This window comes from Argiope bruennichi, chromosome 1 (assembly GCF_947563725.1).
Source record: "Argiope bruennichi chromosome 1, qqArgBrue1.1, whole genome shotgun sequence".
Classification (NCBI taxonomy): Eukaryota; Metazoa; Arthropoda; class Arachnida; order Araneae; family Araneidae; genus Argiope; species Argiope bruennichi.
Genome location: NC_079151.1, coordinates 39,185,043 through 39,203,833, shown reverse-complemented (window position 1 = coordinate 39,203,833; position 18,791 = coordinate 39,185,043). Strand labels below are relative to the sequence as shown.

The 18,791-nt window shown below is 30.3% G+C and overlaps 1 protein-coding gene across 6 annotated transcripts in view; it reads left to right on the top strand.

Annotated features, from left to right (window-relative positions):
* LOC129985561 (zinc finger E-box-binding homeobox 1-like) overlaps positions 1 to 18,791 on the top strand; it is a 558,704-nt gene that overhangs the window by 375,987 nt on the left and 163,926 nt on the right. Inside the window, exon 2 of one of the 6 annotated variants that reach the window (XM_056095376.1) lies at positions 17,308 to 17,341. The exons of the other annotated variants lie outside the window; for them this stretch is intronic. The gene's annotated coding sequence lies outside the window, so the exon portion shown is untranslated. The remainder of the gene's footprint in view (positions 1 to 17,307; positions 17,342 to 18,791) is intronic. 6 annotated transcript variants of the gene reach the window in all.

The following is an 18,791-nucleotide window of genomic DNA, read 5'->3' as shown; positions in this document are numbered from 1 at the left end:
ACGTTCTAATTTTAACTGTTTCTAAAATCAACAATATATGTTACCAGAGAGTATTTAGATGTAAAGAAATCTACCTTTGCCTACCACCTTGTCGTGAAGAATTTTTAATAGAAGCAAACTGAAGATGAATGTCATAGCTATTAACTTTTCATTTGTAGTAATCCCTTTATTCTAACTTCATAATTACCAATATATTTCTTTTAGAAATTTTTTTTGCATTAGTGGAAGTTGTATGAATTTCACATAGTTTTTTTTATTACTTATTTATACATTAACAAGTAACTTTTTTGCTATTCAAAAACTAGGATTTTTTGAACCATTTTTATCTTTTATTACTGGCTTACATTTTGGACTGTACAACAATAGATTTTTCTTAGGATCAGTTAAAGGACATTTTTCCATGCGGCTTTTATGGCTGTTGGGGCTCCCCCGAAATTCCTGCAGTGCCCTTTACTAAGTGGTGAGCTTAATATATAGCCACCCGTCATACTAAATGTTTGTGGGTTGTTACAGTCTAAAGTGGTCCGAGTCAGTTTTAGAGGGGCATGCCAGTTTTTCATGTGATTTCTGCGATTACATGATTTTGGGAATCCTGGATATTATTTAATTTTCTTCTATTATTATTGTATTTGGTGTTTAATATTAGGCTTTTATTAACATGCTTCTTTTTTTTAATATTATTATTTTGGAAATATGGAAATTGCTTTCACAGAGAGTTTTTAGAAGTTTTATAATTTACTTTGTTGTAAATATATAATCAGGCCCGAACTACAACAAATGCTTTTTTTAAGGACCTCTACTGGACTTGTTTTAAATTTATGGATTTTGAAAATTTCCACTAAATGTGCGTTCTTTTTTTTATTTTCTAGCGTCGCAATATAACATTAATTACATTGCATATCATAAAGCTCTCGAATCTACATATCTAAACTCGGAAAGTTTCGCACAAATTGACCAAATTACCAAGCCGAATTTATTCTTGTTTGTTTTATTTATTTTTTTTAAATTTTACATTTATTTAATTTAATTGTTAAGCAGATTTCTAATATGACAATAGGATCTCATAAGTTTTTGCGGAATGAAAAGACCCAGTGAACGTGCAAAATTTTCTCCATAAACATTTCTATAGATATTCCATTATTATATAAAAACTTTGTTTTCCGCAAAACGTATTTAATTTAATTTCGGTCTGAACTGAAAAATCTATTCTTTTGGGAAACAATGAATACTAAATGATGTATATACATATGTGGATAAACGTTTGTATATACACGTTTTTTAAAAATCGCTTATAATATTAATATCATGAAGTTCTATAGAATTAATTAATTAAAGCAAATATTATTTATGTTGAAAACGCATTCTTATACGACATTGGAAATAGCTCCGTTGCTGGAGTCTTAATACTATGCCTTGAATAATTTTGCTGCTGCATTGTGAATGAATTTGTTATTATTTCATATAAATAATTGTTGTTTGCTAATAACTTATTTAAATTGCCTATTTTGTTGAGCTGTTCAAAAGTTACGCAAGTCCTTACTTTTTAACTAGATTGTATCTGTTTAAACTCTTTCTGTACAAAAATTAATAAGAAATATGCGAATGATTACGATTCAGATTGTATGATGGACTTACGTTCTATCTCATGGAGCACTTACTGTTTTTGATATAATTGATTAGCCACCTTTTGAGAACCAGTTGATTCCCATAAAATATTAATTGTTTTTAATTTTATTTAAATTTCTTATACATGATATTGGTTATTTCTTGAACAAAAACATTTTTAAGTTTTAAATTATGACAGACATTAAACATGGTTTATTTCAATAGCCTTGTACTCGTCCACTTTCTTGCATACATGAACTTTACAAATGGAATCGGATCCCATACTATCACAGTGCTTTTAAAAGCTTAAATATATAAACAGTCTGTTTCGAAAACGCACGTTGCCTTTGAAAATAATGTTATCGAATTTTCTGATTGTTCTTGTAAACTGCGCTGATAATATCATAATCTGTCTACCTTACTTTTCAACGATAGCAAAATGTCACGTATTTAAAATATTTGATGAATTAAGGAAAGTGGATTGAATTTCATATCAACAATGAAATGTGTTGTTAAAAATCATGTATTGATTATTTAAATTATATATATATTTTTTTGAATTCAGAAAAGAAAAATGACAAAGCGATTATATTAATATCGGTAAAAATATTTTTTAAATATTAAAGTTTTATAAAATTTAATTTTTTTTATAATATTTTTTGACATTATGGCGAAAAGCATTAAAATTTTGCTTAATTAATATAAAAATTTCAAATTTTTCGCTTCCAGTTGCACATTATCTTTTATACTATTAATGTACCGCATTGGATAACTTTAGATTTAAATGTTTCCAAATACTTCCTGTTACATATATATAGTGCTAACGAAGCAGTTTTTATCAAACAATTTTAATGTGTGAGCTTTTAAAAAAATATATCATTTGTTTCAATGTAATATAAATATATAATTTCATTTCCGTCTTTGCAAATTTTGAAGGAGGGAAGGAGAAAAAAAAAAAAGACTCCGTATTTATGAATGTCTTCTATGCCAGAATTCCACTTTTCCTCTCGCCCTGTCCAATGGGTTGGCGAAGCATTTTGGTAAAAGGCGATCCGTATTATTAACGGTTATGAGGCCATAAATGAATGCCCCCTCTCTCTTTCCGAGGGGTTGAGGGGTACTAATCCCGACTGGCCACTCGATTGGGGGAGAACGTTTCTCACATCAGTGCTCGGTAAATATTTTAACTTCCGCTCGACTCCATTGAGCGCACGCAAAAATGATCGAGGGACACCAGAGGAAGTGATCTCACTAATGGAATTTTCATCGCCCTGATGAATTTTTTTCCTTTGTGCCTCCCCTTCTCAATTTTGAAGGGGGAGCCATGTTTTTAGTAGGATATCCCACCGTTTTTAGTTTACCCCTGAAGGATGGCAGTGGAAATGAATTGCCCGGCGTTCGTCTTCCTTGAAATCCATCATTTTAAAAATAACAGTCGTTTTCGAAAAGTGACGGGAGAATTTATTAGTTATCAGTAAAAAAGGAGTTTGAAGTGCATTGTATTATTTTAAATTTGTTGTATTAGGCGAAGTATTGACCTAAAGATTGTGGCGAATATGAGGTGCATTGTCTTTGCTAAGCACGTATGCAGTGTAAATGCAAAATGTAGTATTTTAAATTCACTTTTTTCTATACTTTATTTTTGCGGCCCTTCGATAAATCGCCAGGTAAATTCGGGAATGTAATGATCTTGGCAAAATCTTAGCATTTTACAGACCCTCAATCAGCTGCGGAAACTAGATGAAAATTACGGAAACAGATATATAATGAAAAACTGAGAACTACAAGAAATGGAGATATGTAAGGGAAACTACAAATTACACTGAAAATACTCTTTTCTTGAATTTTCGCTCACATCTGTGCGTATAGTGAAAATTTTTTTTTGTATGGTTAGAAAAAAAAATAGATAAAAAGGAAGTGTTTTTTAGCATGAATACAAAAACTCTGCAGTTGCTCCTCATAACAAAAATGAATATAGATGTTTATTATGATATTAAACTGAGCAGTGGTTATTTAAGAAAAGCAATAGTGCTTGATGAAACAAAATTTTAAATGTCTAACAAACAGTGTTAATTTATTTGTTCAACAAAATCATATTGTGTTATTTTTTTTAAATTATTTCACTTATGTAATAGTCAATAATAATCGTCTTAAATAAATTTGAATAATGTTTCTAAATATATATTTTAATTAGTTAAAATTCTTTGCAAATATCTATTTTTTAATAATTAGTATTACGTTATATATAATATATCGGTAAGACATGCTTCTGATAACTGGGTAAAAGCAAAGTTGGAGAGCATGATCTTTTATATTGTATGATCTTGTCGATCGTGGCATAATATTAAAATTGTCAAGTAAACTCGGGACCTTGAAAATATGCTAGTTGCTTCTTCTTCTTTTTTTTTATGTTCATAAAAACATTAACAAAGTAATAAAAATTTATTGAACTTCTAATATACTAATATAAATTTAATTACTGAAAAAATAAGAGGCTTCCGCCCCCGTCCCGCCGGGACCCTCTCATCTATTTCGAAATATCGCAGCATGTTAGTGTTTCAGGTTTGATTAATTTATCTTTGCTGTTGATACGCTCATTATATGTTCTGTTTACTGCAACTTTTCTATAACAGAATTTACAGAATGTGTCTGTATGAACTTCAAAATAATATCTCTATCTTATATCATTTCTTTATAACATCAGTTTCTTATATATTTTCAATGAATATTTTTCCCATCGCACATTTTTAGATGGCATGCCAGCCTGCAAATATTATCATAGTAAATTAATAAAATATCACGTTTAGTAAATTCATACAATATAATTTTTTAATAGCTCTTTGACACATCAAAGCCTCAAAAGAAATTTCCATCCTTTTTGAAGAATGAAATAAAAAAGAAAGCTGTTAAAAATACCACACTGAAAAATTAATATTCTATACTACATAAAAGAAATTCTATCTTTAAATTTTCCTTTATACCCAAATATAGATATACACATAATAATAATTTCTAGGAATAGAAGCCATATGACCATGTTAATATGAAAATTAATTGGTTTATGAGTGATTTACATTTGAATAGAATAGAAGCCATATGACCATGTTAATATGAAAATTAATTGGTTTATGAGTGATTTACATTTGAATAGAATAGAAGCCATATGACCATGTTAATATGAAAATTAATTGGTTTATGAGTGATTTACATTTGAATAGAATAGAAGCCATATATAACCTTGCTAATATAAAAATTGATTTATGAGTGATTTACATTTGAACCGAATAGAAGCCATATACAACCTTACTAATATGAAAATTAATTGATTTATGAGTGATTTACATTTGAATAGAATAAAAGCCATATATAACCTTGCTAATATGAAAATTGATTTATGAGTGATTTACATTTGAACCGAATAGAAGCCATATACAACCTTACTAATATGAAAATTAATTGGTTTATGAGTGATTTACATTTGAATAGAATAGAAGCCATATATAACCTTGCTAATATGAAAATTGATTTATGAGTGATTTACATTTGAACCGAATAGAAGCCATATATAACCTTGCTAATATGAAAATTAATTGGTTTATGAGTGATTTTCATTTGAGCCTAGTAATACACCCAGAAAATCTATAGATCTTCACACGCTGTTATTTTTTTCGCTGTGAAATGACGGGAACCTTTTTGGAACAGCAACCACCGAGTTAAAAAAAAAATCCGAAACCGCAAGGAATGGATTGAGTGGTTGAGCTAAACAAAAGTAAAGGAGAGGGAAGAGAAAAAAAAAATCGCCTCGAATTCTAAAACGCCGAAACTTCTCACACGCTGAAAACAATTCCTTCTACCATAACCGTCCGTAAAGGCGGTTATGCATTCTCCAAATATAAAAATCCGGTGGTACTGTTCGTGCTGCCAAAGTCCGAGTGAATAAAGTGATATATCGGGAGATGGTGGCTGAGAACTGTTCTAGCGAGTACTGATAAAAAATATATATGTGTGAGCTATGAAACAGGGGGATAAGGGGGGGGGGGAGAAGTGAAAAAAAAAAGGTTGGTGGCGACGGACTGGCGACGCATTTTCAATGTTCTTCAACACAACTGGAGGCGTCCGTAAATGCCAGGCGAAGGAGGCGGTTGGAAAATAGGAGGCTAGGGAAGGCGAAAAAGAGAGGAGAGGAGAAGAGAGAGAGAGGGCGAGAGAGAGAAAAAAAAGCGAAGATGGGGAGAAAGTGTACAAGATCGGTGATCATGGTGACGGATATTCGTCGAGGATATCCCTCCCAAATCCGGGGATTATCCACAACGTGCACGGGATTCTCTTACAAGGTTTAAGTCCTCTATGGGATGGAGATATTTACAAATAGGGCCCTGGTGTTTGGAGACAATAAACGATGATATATATGGGGAATGTGATATTCGTATTATTCGCTGAAACATTGTGGAAGGGTCACTTGGAAAATCATAGCAGTGATTTGCTATCCCCCTTTTTTTCCATGGATGGTTGGAGGAATTCTTAGTTTCTTCCGTCTTTTTTTGTCTCTTTGATTTAATTAGGAATCCACAGAATGTTTGATGTTTATGCATTGCACGTGATTTTTTAAAACTAGTTAAATTTTTTGTAAATTCTTTAATTATAATTTTATTTTAGAAATACGATAGTTCGTATTCATATGTATCGTGCAAGGCAAAATAGTTTAGTGATTTTAAAATATTATTTTGTCTACTAAGGTTGCATGCAATGTAAATGATGTCTATTATTAAGTTCAGAGTTTTAGAATTTTTTTTTTATCAATAAACGTTGAAAATCTCGAATTTTTGGAAAAAAGACTCGAATAAAAAAAATTGCAAAACAAACACACACAAAAAAAAAAAATCGCCCCTTTTTATGGGGTTAAGGTTATAAAGATAATCTAGGCTCTTATAAAATCCCAAAAGGTCTGAGTACTGATGTCACAGAACTCTACTGATATCTGATTAATATGAAGTATTTAGAGGTGTTTTTTGTATTGTAACGGTTACATAACTCTTCTACCTTCTCTTTTGATACAACAGATGGCGTTACCTTATTAACATCAAAGTGTATTTCCCATGATCCTTCTTGGGAATCATTATTAGATTGTATTCTAAGTGAGTGTCGTGTATTTTCGTGTTCGTGTTGTCTTGTGAAATGTGGAACTTGGAAAATAATTAAATAGCTGTTCCTGAAAATTGTCTATTATTTTCATCTACCTCATAATGAAGTTATACAGAATCTCGTTCCTCTACAGTATTATTTATTTTAGCAAAAGGAAAAAAGATATTATCTTTGCTCTGCATTTTTCCAAATAATTTATGCACACTTTTAGAGCTAATTTTCTTAAATTAATTTCCTTTTCGAAATTAAATCAAGTTTGATTTTAAAGTAATTTGTTATTTTTTAAATAAATTAATAATTATTTAATAATGTGCTATTTTTGAATAACACATTTTTTCATTAATTATTCATTATATACGTTTCCATCGTTCGAATTATACGATTCTATAAATATTTTACAAATATCATCTATATTTAAATGAGGTATATTTAAATTTATATGTAATTTAGTAAAGACTTATTTTTAATTTAATTTTTTTCGTAAGTTCAAACCAGACAGTTTGCAAGTTTAAAATTCTAAGCCAAATTTTATTTCTTATGAAAAAATTATACTTCTGCATTTAAAAATTACTGCCGTTTGTATTTATTTTTAGAAAACATATTTTGAGCCGATAACTCCCTTAAAAAAAATTTCATAAGAATTCTAATTTTTTTAAATGTAAAAATATACTTTCCATCCTCTTTGTTAAAATTCAAATTTCTACACTTGCTGTATGCGAGGCCAAAGCGATTCATCTGAATGCTCATATAATGCATTTATTTGCATCTCTATTCATGCGGACAAATGTGGTCTCTTTCTATGAGGAGAAGGGGGAAAAAAAGGACACAATTCCCAAATATTATCATATTTGAAAATGTCTTAATATTTGCGCTGTGTGTGTGTATTTTTTTTTCGGACCCCAAACACAATACAGTGGAATTCCGGCCTGTCCCGCGGAAGATTAATTCACTTGTGACCTGGATTTACTGGGTGCCAAGTTTATAGGACCCCCGTCTCCGACCGATATTCTTGCATATATGGTTAACTCTGAGCTCGTAGGTCTGTTGGCGGCGCCTTGTGAAGCAAGCCTGTATGTGCCTCCAGTTTTGTAAGCAAAGAGCTGCGACTATTGTGTAGCAACCGCCATTAGATTCCTATGGACTTCCTGCAAAAAACACGGATCAAAAAAGGAGCCATCCACCCATCCATTTCTAGCATCGGAGGAAAAGACTTTTTTAGCGTTACTTTCTTGCATGCATCTTTCGCTATACATCATTTCCCATACATGGCATGCTTGCTCGTCCCCCGCCATTTTTTTCCAAATGTGTTTTGCTCGATCTTCTTTCAGTCGGGCCGTGTCCGGGTGTGTGAAAAGCAGTTTGACACACCTCATAGTTGTTATAGATCTATGGCCCTGCTGCAATGCGTCTCATAGATATGTATGCTTAAAAAGCGACGGCATGTATGCAAAATAGAAAACCATCTCACTGATAAATAGCTTGCCCTTAACAAAACATTCCCTTGACTCTCTTTTTTTTATAGCTTTTCACTCTCCCTCCCCCTTCGCACCCTACTCCACTGAGACAGCCACGATATATATATTTGCAGATAGCGCTAAAGTTGGCTTTTTTTGTACTTGTATGAAGCCCCCGTCGTTTTTGAATGGCACGCATACAGTGTATGCAGATATGCACCAATTGCTCCTTGAGGAATATGTTCTTGCCTTTGTGTGCATACAACACAAGGACCTATATATCAGAACATTTTCTTTTGTGTTTCGCCTATACAACTGGTGCTAAATAAATGGGCTTAAACACGAGTTCTTGCCAAGAAGTTTACCAAATATCTGAATATTTGATGCAAGCCAATAGCCGTTTAGGAATACTTTTTGTGCTTTAAAAATTTTGAATGGCGTAATCTTAATGACTGACCGGATATAATTCAGTTTGTCACGTACTGAAAATAAGTATTTATATAGCCAGCTAATTTTGCTAGTAATATATAGCTTTATTTAATAATTTAATTAAAAAGATTTTATGAGTGGAATATAGCCTAGAGTTGCATCATAAAATTGTTGCTTATCCCATTTTTCGTGAGTAATCTACCTATTTTAATTTACTTTTAGTACCCTTTGCAATCGGATGGTGTCTCTCACTCACCATTTAAGATGGTGCATCATTTTGTTTTATTTTTCAATTTTGATTATTAAAGACACCAACAGAATGGTAAAAAGATGTAGATTAATTTTTCAGGGAGATTCAATTTAAAACAAATATATATTTATTTTTCGGAACAATAAATAAACCCTTGTTTTAGGTGAATAATTATGCATCTGATTACTTTTCCAAATATAAAGGGTTAATTGCTTTCTTTATAATAATAGCAGTTGACAACGGAAGAAGATGAGATATTTCAATCAAATTATACTAAAATGATTATTAATTATTAAAATTATACTAAATGATTTCAAAGTTATGGAAAATCTTCGGAATTTAAAAAATTATTTTGAAAATGATTTTGATTTTTTTTTCTCCCAATGTTTTCGAATATATATATATATATATATATATATATATATATATATAATATAGATTATTGCAGTTTTTAAAAAACATTACTGACATCTTTACATTTTTATTGTTTTAAAAGATAAATTAATTTAACAAAGAAGCATTCCTGGTTTAGGCTAAGGTTAAAATAATTTTGGTTGAAAGTTGGAAAGATGAATTTTCAATTTGAATGAAAATCAGGATTCGAATATGAAGATATTCCTGATACATAATAGTATTATATCAAGGTTTTTTATGTCAATTGTTTTTGATACTAGTTTCATACTAGTGCAGTCATTATTTGCAGACTACTAAATAAGGATTGTGCTTACTCGAAAAAATTGCAATAAACATGCTGTTTGTTGCTGCGTTATAACTATTTTAGCTTCTTGATTATGATTTGTAACTCTCATTTAATGATATTATCATATAAGAACAAAAAAACTGATTATTCTGTAAAATTGCAGTTTTGATTATAAATAATAACAAACAGAAATGGTATCAAATATTTAAAGGAAACTAAAATTATGTTACATCAACGGAAGCATTTTTTTTTCTTTTTTCAAAGTCAAGAATCTTCGTCAGTTTAAAGTAAAAAGATATAATAGTACCGGTATTGAAAAATGTAACATTTCTGTTATTTTTCGAAAGTTTCGTAAGTAATTAAAATCAAATCAAATTACCTATAATATTTTCATTAAATCATAAAATAATTTAATAAAATTTTTAGCAAGAGTGAATTTATTTTGTTGATATTTGTTTTATTACAGAAAGTATTTTAGTAGTTAAGTCATGCTAAATATTCAGTATATTCGATTTAATTTAATTCATTCTTCGTTATTATTTCTTTGTCAGTAATTTTAGTTTGCTTTTAAATTGCATTGAGAGTTCAGCACCAATTTACTTGAATTACTTCAAGTAATTCAAGTAAAGAAAACGTGGATCTCTTATAGAAATTCGAATCACAGTATCTTTTCCAAAATCATCTTTATAATGTACTCTTAGATAATTTTAGACAAATTTCTGAAAAGAATCTATCCTTTGGTTAATTTTGAACTTGATCCTTGTGTTGTTGATTTTGATGTAAGTTTTTTTTGTTTTATTTATTTCTTTTATATTTAAAATGGAACAGATAAAATTTAATTGTTCTGTCATATATTTGTGGAAATGATTTGGAAATATTTTTCAACATCATGCTTTTTAATGGAAAAGTCCAAAAGAAACTGATGGGATTAAAATGCCGATTTAAAGATAAAAAAATAATTTGGTAAACATATTCTTGTAAGGACATTAACTTAATTATTAAATGGCTTCATTAACTTGTAGGGACTTCATTAATTTAATTATATTTAAAAATTCTATTTAATAGAATATTTTTTGTATCTGATTATAAACAGAAAAAAAATATCCTTTTTCTTTTTTTATGATTCTTTTTTTCCTCTCTCTTTTCCCTTTTCGCATTTTCACATGCACTCCTTAAAAATAACATCAAATCATCCAAACCGATGAACAGAAAATGAATTCTACAACCATCTACTGAAATGATATTCATAAACTGCACAAAGGGGAGGTTCCAAAATAATCAAACCTCCCTCAAAGAAAAACCAAAGTTTGAAGGAATAAATAAAGCGGAGCAAAAAAACAGTCGCCAAATGGCACAACAGATCCTCCCATTATCTACCGTAACTGCTCCATTCAACGGTATTCCAACGACCCTCGGCCAAGATCTTTATCCCACTCGATGTCCATTCACCGAGATAGAATTTCATATTTCGTTCCACCAAACCCCCCCCCCCCTTTAAGTAGAGGCCAACCCCCCCTGTGCTCATCGAGAATTCAGTGGCAGTAGGTGCATCAACAGTGTCCATTCTCAACACATTGGATCACACACCAGCGAGACCCTCTGGAGCCGCTGTTCATGTAATAAACGGTGTGGTATGGTGTGCCTGGCGTCGACGAGACGGTTGGACAAGCAATCTTTAGAGAGAGTTGCTGCAAACGCTACTGCCCACTTTACTGCGATGGACCCTGGCTACTGCCTGCTTCCAACCATCCCCCTCTTCATCCTCCTCCTCCGCCCGCAAGTTTCCGTGTATGTTTCTGCGGATGCATTTGTGTTCCTTTTTTTTTTCCTTGCCCCCCTCCCCTTTTTGCCTTTTATTTGTTTCCTGCATGGTCTTCTGAAGGTGGTCGACGGTGGCTTTGTTTTTTCTTCTGGCAATTGTTTTTTGCTTTTTGTGAACCACCGTTCTATCTCCATTCCGCCCCTTGCTCTCCTTTTCTCTTCTTTTTCTTTTTTTTTCTGGTTTATTTTTGGTGTGTTTTCTTTTGGCTCACCACTTTTGAGGTTTGTTTTCGGTTGCAGAGTTGCCGAACCGATGAAATGAAAGCTGTGATGCGAGGCGATTCCGATGTTGGACTTTTTCCCAGCCAGGCGCTCTCCCCGCTATCCTCTTTTTTTTTTTTTTTTTTTTTTTTGTGAATTTTTAGCATTCGTATAATGGTATTGGGGAAGACATGTATTCATTTTTAATGGTGTAATGATGCACGGGCATTTATTTTTAAGCAATGATTTGGAGTTGGGTTTTCCGATGCATTTGACCGGGAAAGCATTAAATTCCCCTGAGGTGGTTCAAAAAGATCACGATTTTGCGACCGTATAAAATTTCTTTGATGTATCTATTGAACTGAATTGTTTGAGGGATTTGCTTGTAATAGGGACATCCTTTCTAAAAACGCTCTCCTCAGTGCTATTTCCAAATATATTTTAATGACCGGTGAAGACATAAGAATGATGTCTGGTGAGTTTGTGAAAAAAATGTGATTAACCATTCGGAAAAATATAAGAATGGCATTGTATGTTATTATATAAAAGGGCATAATTATTTAGAATAATTTTTAACGAATCCGGTATTTAAAGCATAAAAAGAATAAGCAAACAAATAAAATCCGCCTAATTTCCTGATTTTTTTTTATACATATAATCATACTTTATTATTTAAATTTTTTTTTTTTCGTCAGATAAAAAAACCTTATAGATGATTTATTGATTAAAAAATACAATTAATTATTTTTGATTCTAATAATAGTACGCTGACAATGTTTCTTTCTGGAATTTATTACATGCGCTTTGTTACTTGCTTTCCTCTGTAAAATATTGTTTCCTACCTGTACACATTCAAGTAGGATAACTAGCATTGATTATTAGCATTTGCGTGTGTATTGCCAGTGGAAATTTTGATAATCCATGATATAATCATACTTTATTTTTTTAGAGTTTTTAAAAAGTTGTTCGTGAAAAAAATAAGAGCTTACATGATTCACTGATTAAAAAATGCAATTATTTTTTTATTCCAACAATAGCGTGCTGACAATGATTCTTCTTGATTTATTATGTGAAAATTTCCAAAATCTTGATTCTGCAGTTTTACTTTGATGCGTTTTGTTCCTTACTTACCTCTGTAAAATATTCTTTTCTGCCGATAAACATTCAAGTACGAAAGCTGGTATTTATTATTAGCATTTGTGTATGCGTTATCAGTTGATAGTTTGATAATTCATAATGCTAAAAAACAGATAAGTAAGACAAAAGAACTAACTCAGATATTTTTCTTCTTCGTTTGTGTATAAATATAAACCGGAGCGTTTCAAAAATAAACCAGCGGGAGTGTTCTGACCGAAACTTTCGGATAAAAGGATTATTTCTTTCCCCTTCTTTCCAGCATAAAACTGAAAGTTCGGTAAAGCCGTGAACGTTTTATACTTTTAACTCGAACTTGGAAAGTTTTATAAAATTGAAATGAATCAAAAATCTTAAGTCTGAGTTTTTGGATGGCAATACTTTGTCTTTTTATTTTTCGTATACGAAAAATGCAAAGTATTACAAATTTATTGATGTCCGCTTATATTATACGATTGAAATATAACCAAATAGTATTAAAAAATAAAATGTGTACTTCAATAAATTCTGTATTAAATAATTAGAATTGTCTTTAAAAATGCGAGATTGTTGGAACTTCTATTGTTTTTAAAACTTAGATGCTAATGAACATGCTTCATGTTATGATTATTTAACAGAATTAATCCTTTATTTAAATTTATAAATTTGAATGCAGTTTACCTTGTTAAAACTCGAACTCATTCATTTACCTAATTTAGGCTAGCACGTGAGGTCTGGAATCGGGATGCATCAGAAATTTTATCGTTAGTTGCCATCATTACTTGCCTGGAGGTGGCAAAAATGGTAACTGCTTATTCTGGGAGCCACCCCTGACAAAGAGGTGTAGGGAAAGTCACGTTGATAATTGGGAGCCTCCCTTTGTATTCGCGGTTAGGTTAATCGAGCGTGCGTTATAGATGACACAGATCTCCCCCCATCTCGACAAAGCGGAGGAGGGGGGTGCAGCAGAATCAGTTTATTGTTTGTTACCTTGATATGTTTCTCCCCCTACCCCTATACCACCTAATGTGGCCTAGTTTGAATTTGCATATACCCAGGACGTGTCCTGAGTGCTAATGATACCTTTTAGCGAAAGTTCAGATGTTAATAACGATACGGGTTTAATAAATATTATTGTAGGGATTGATTTTGCTGTCGGCAAACATTAGTTGCAAGTTTTCAAACTTTGTTATTGTGTATAACTGTGTGATGGTGTTATACGTTTGTGCTTTGTTTGGTATTTATTCAAATTTATTATAAAGTTACAAAATTGATAATTAAAAAAAAGCTACATATACGTGATTTGTTGCCTTTAAAAAATGCCCTTGTAGCTGTTATAATTCCTCTTTTTGGTTGGATGCTGTTGAGACACCAGCAATGCAAATGCTATCTTTTAGTTATTCTGTTTTTCCCGAGTAAATTGGTAGCAATTTTATATATGGGGAACTCCAAAAAGGTTGTTCCATCGGTCGGTGTGTCCGATGAAGAAAATCCAATAGGTTTAATTACCAATAACGACGCATTATTATATATGAAAACACGAATACACAATAGGGAAATAGAGCCGAAGCATACGTAAGAGCAGCATTTGCAGTTTACAGCGGCACATATGCAGCAGATCGCTATTAATCAACTTCTAAAAGCGCTAAGTGCTCCGGAAGAACTCACTGGTTTTCAATATTTGTTAAGAGAAATTTCGCTTATCTACTTGATTAAGCTCAGCCTAACTATTGGCAACTCCTCTTGACTTCTTCTGACTGTGTTTTACGGTTTTATAGTCTAACCATAAAAAGAAAGTAAAACTGAATATTTTTTTCTATAGATAAAACATCAGAACTGGAATCTTAATGAAACTATTACCAAAATTCTAAGTCTTTATTTTTTGTCGTCAAATAGTTGCGAAGGCTTTCGGTCTTTGACACTGCATCCATATAGCCACTTTTTTACTATTTGTAATTTTTTTAAAAACTATAATTATCTCTCTTTTTCTCTCGTGTATGTATGCCTGTATATGTGTGTATGTTTACATATATAATACAAATTTTTTAAGGAAAATAAGTGGAATTTCAGTATTATATGGTGTTCTGCTCTATAAATCTATCATAAAATTAATTAGGAAGTATGATTTTCTGGGGTCCTACTTCAGCAAGTAACATCAGGAAGTTGCATGTTTTTCAAAACAATGAATGAAAGTAGTGAATGTTCCCTGGTACGTAAGGAGAAAGGTCATTCATGACTGATGGTCATTTATATGAGTAGACATCTACTAGTTTGCAGGCGGTTTCTGAAATAGATAGAACTGATCAAATATTTTATTTGAAAAGGGAATTATTTAACTTTTTGAACAAACAACCTTGAACAAACCTATAATTATATTTTTGAACTTTCTAAGCACTAAAAGGAATCCTTACTCTCACATATCTGTAATTATACAACTTATTTCTTTATGGAGTGCAAAAGGAATAGTGATAGTAATTACGCAATTCTTCTGCATCTCTAAGGAAAATACGAGAAACAGCACAAAAAAAAATTGTTAATTGTTACGATCTTAAATTTGATTTTGTTTACGGAATTTATCGAAAGAACCTCAGAAAACTTTGAAAAAACGGCCGCATCTTCGCATCCAACTCTGGCAAAGATTAGTAGAGACTTCCTGCTCTAGGAAAAGGCATAGAACCATATTGGATAACATTTATATTAATTTTCCGCCTTGGAAATGACGGAGATTCAATCCAATCTTTGCCAATTTGGAAGATAAGTAGTTAAATCTTTCCTTAAGAATATTCTTCCATTTTAATCGGATTAATTTATTCGTGGCTGCAACTTAAAAAATAAATTTGCTTATTTCAAATTCTGATGTATTGATCTGGAGTCCAGAAATCTCTAATATTGCATCGTTACCATGGCTCATCTTTTATTTTCTGAATTTATCATTAAAAACATTATTTTTGTTTAAAGATTTTTCTATTTATTTTTTTACTGAGTTTTTCTTGTAATTAAATGAAATTAAAAATAATGATATTTCTATTAACATTGTGTCTTGCTTCAAAAATCCAAATAAATTATTTTTAATTATACCTGTGTATAATTAAGTTTTTGTGAGTTAAAAATATCTTAACAACTATAGGGATTTTTTTCAGAGATTTCGTAAGGAAAAATCAAATTTAATTGCACATTTATTTTATTTCATTTTTTGATGTAATAAAAAATTATTCTGAATGGAACTTACTTATAAGAAAATTCTCAAAGTCTAAATTAGATGACGTAAATTTTTTTCCCTTTTATCAAAATGGGAAAATTTTTTGGGATTTTAAGTCAATTCACTTAATGTCATAACCGCATAAAGTAATTGTCAAAAGTATCAGTGTTTATCATTTAACTTGTAATTTTGATCAATAACTTGCAATTTTTGTACGCCAATATCTTTTATTTGGCGTATTTCCAAAGCTATTTATATATTCATTTTATGAACAGAAAAATATTTGATGTATTTTGTATATAATTTTTGTCGGAAAATCGGTTGCACGATTTATTTGAAAATTTTTCACACGAGAATATATTATCTCTTATCTATGAAATCTACTATCTACCATCTCTTATCTTTTATCTATGAAATATCTTTGAATTCATACCTTTCAAGCCATAAAATTTAAACGTTTTATGAAAACCACATTTAAGTAACATCTAACTTAATTTTCTGCTTATTAGTCACGTAGTGTAATGTTGAATGAGAAATTCATTTTAATGGAAGAGAAATTCATTTTAACCTGTATTTATTTATATATTCCAGTTAATTATTTGTAAATCCAGCATTCCATTTCTTTTCTTCCTCAATTTGAAGAGTCTAGTTACGCCATCTATTGACAAGTTTTTCTATACATTGAGAAATTCACATGACACCTGGATGAAAGAGCTCATTTCATATTGGCTTCTGCACAATATATCTAGATATATTGAATTGATGAAACAATTACACGTCTATTGAAATTTAAGTTAAACATTTACAGTTTTATATTCAAGCTTGTTGATGCTGTTAATGGTTATTCTACGAATAGTTGAGTATAATATATCATGAAATTCTTTGTTTATTGTGAAACCAGAAATGAAAACGGAAAATTAAAAATGAGCTTACTTCAATTGATTTAGTTGATAAATTTTTTATAATGCTCAAATACGTAAAAAAAAAAAAAAAAAAAAAAAAAAAAAAGAGAGACTTGGGGACTTGAGAGTCGAACGTGATGAATCTAAATGTCTAGTTATAAATTATTTTTATTTAAAGTTTGCTTTTTAAATTGAAAAAAATATCTTAAATCATACTTTGTAGATATGTAGAGCTTAGTCTGTGTGTCCTTCATATAGAAAGAATGACAAAATATTTGATTCTAAAGAAGGATAATATCTTATATATTTTCATCCGCGCCTTTTGGACGTATGCAAAGGACTGGGACTTTATCACCATTTATGCTGCTTTGTATTGTTAATGTAATTTAAATATTGTTGATGTATGTAGAATTTGTAAACAATTTTAGCAAACTAGATATATTTGCAATAAAAATACGCTTTTTTTGCTAACAGTTATTTTTCTTTTCTAGGTAAGAAAATGATTTGATTTATTTCAATCTTTCGGTAAGTTCATAATGTTTGTGTGTTAATTTCTTTTATCGCATTTGGCATTAATAAATTGTTTTTACTACATATAAGTTTTAAAGATGATAACATTTCCAATATTAAAATGAAAAATTAGTTTTAAAAGGATTTTTTTTTCTATGAATCTGATATATTTACTTCGTTAACAATATGAAAATGTAAAATTTTAACCCATAACTTTGTAATATAATATGTAATGAAGGCGGTTATATCAAACCTTGTTTTAATTGAAATAGTAATTTTATAAAATTATATTTTTGATTTTCTTTAACTTGCAGTTCTTTAAAAAGATGACAAGCAGAATTGATAAAAACGAATTTTTTAAAGACTTTTTTTTAGCGAAACTGAACTAATAAAATACAATTTTTCCTTAGAAAGAAGGCAATTGGTTTATATATAAAATTTTCAACAGATTTTTTAAAATTGATTACAGATTTAATTAATGTATTTGCTCCATTTTAAAAGAACTTTTTGAACGATTTAATTAAAATTAATATGTTCCAGTTTTTAATGTCCCCAGCCGTGTAATTTGACTTTTTTACAAAACAATTCCTTAAAAAAAATTCTCTAGATATATCCTTTTAAATATCAACCAAATTAGAAACTTCTCAAGAACAAAATACCACTACAGTATAATGTAACATTTCACAATTTAGGAAGGAGAAAGTATTTCTGAATTAAATTCTGTTCATTAACCTCGGAATTATTTTTGTCACTATTTTACTTCTCCTCTTTAGCAAACCAGTTTATCGGAAATCTTACGTGCCATATCTTACGGGGAGAGAGAGAGTACTGTAGAGAATTTAGCAATCCTGAAGACTATTTGCAACTAAATTAATCGTAATTAAAATATCGGAGGATAAGCGTTAGTGATTTCTATAAATCGGTTTCCATGGTTATGTAAAAGAATTTTTTCAATGGTGATTTTTTTTGTTCTAATTATTTGTTCTGTTCATTTCTAATGAATTTGCATTGACAAGGAAGAGTTTTTGAGCATAATTTGTAAATGGAGGATTTCAATTAATAGCCTTTCTTGATTCTCCGCTTTGCTATGTATTCAAATTGTCTTTGATAAAAACGAATTATTTTATTTATAAATCGTCCGTATATATTCATCAAATTCTTCTATTAAATATATAACATGCGATGTCAGGTTATATCATGGGTTTTAAAATTTATTTCGGATTTCTATAAAATGTTTTTAGCAAGGAAAAATAATGCATATTTATATTTTTTTTTCCATTTTCATCGCAGATCAAATTGTTAAAAAATAAAGTAGAAATATCGGCTTATGATAAATTTATTTTTTTAAGATTCATATTTAATTGCGTTATAAATATTAACTGTAATCTCTGTAAGTTGTCACAAATATAGATGATTATTTGTTTACGGAAACAAATAATCATCTATATTTGTGACAAAATATAGA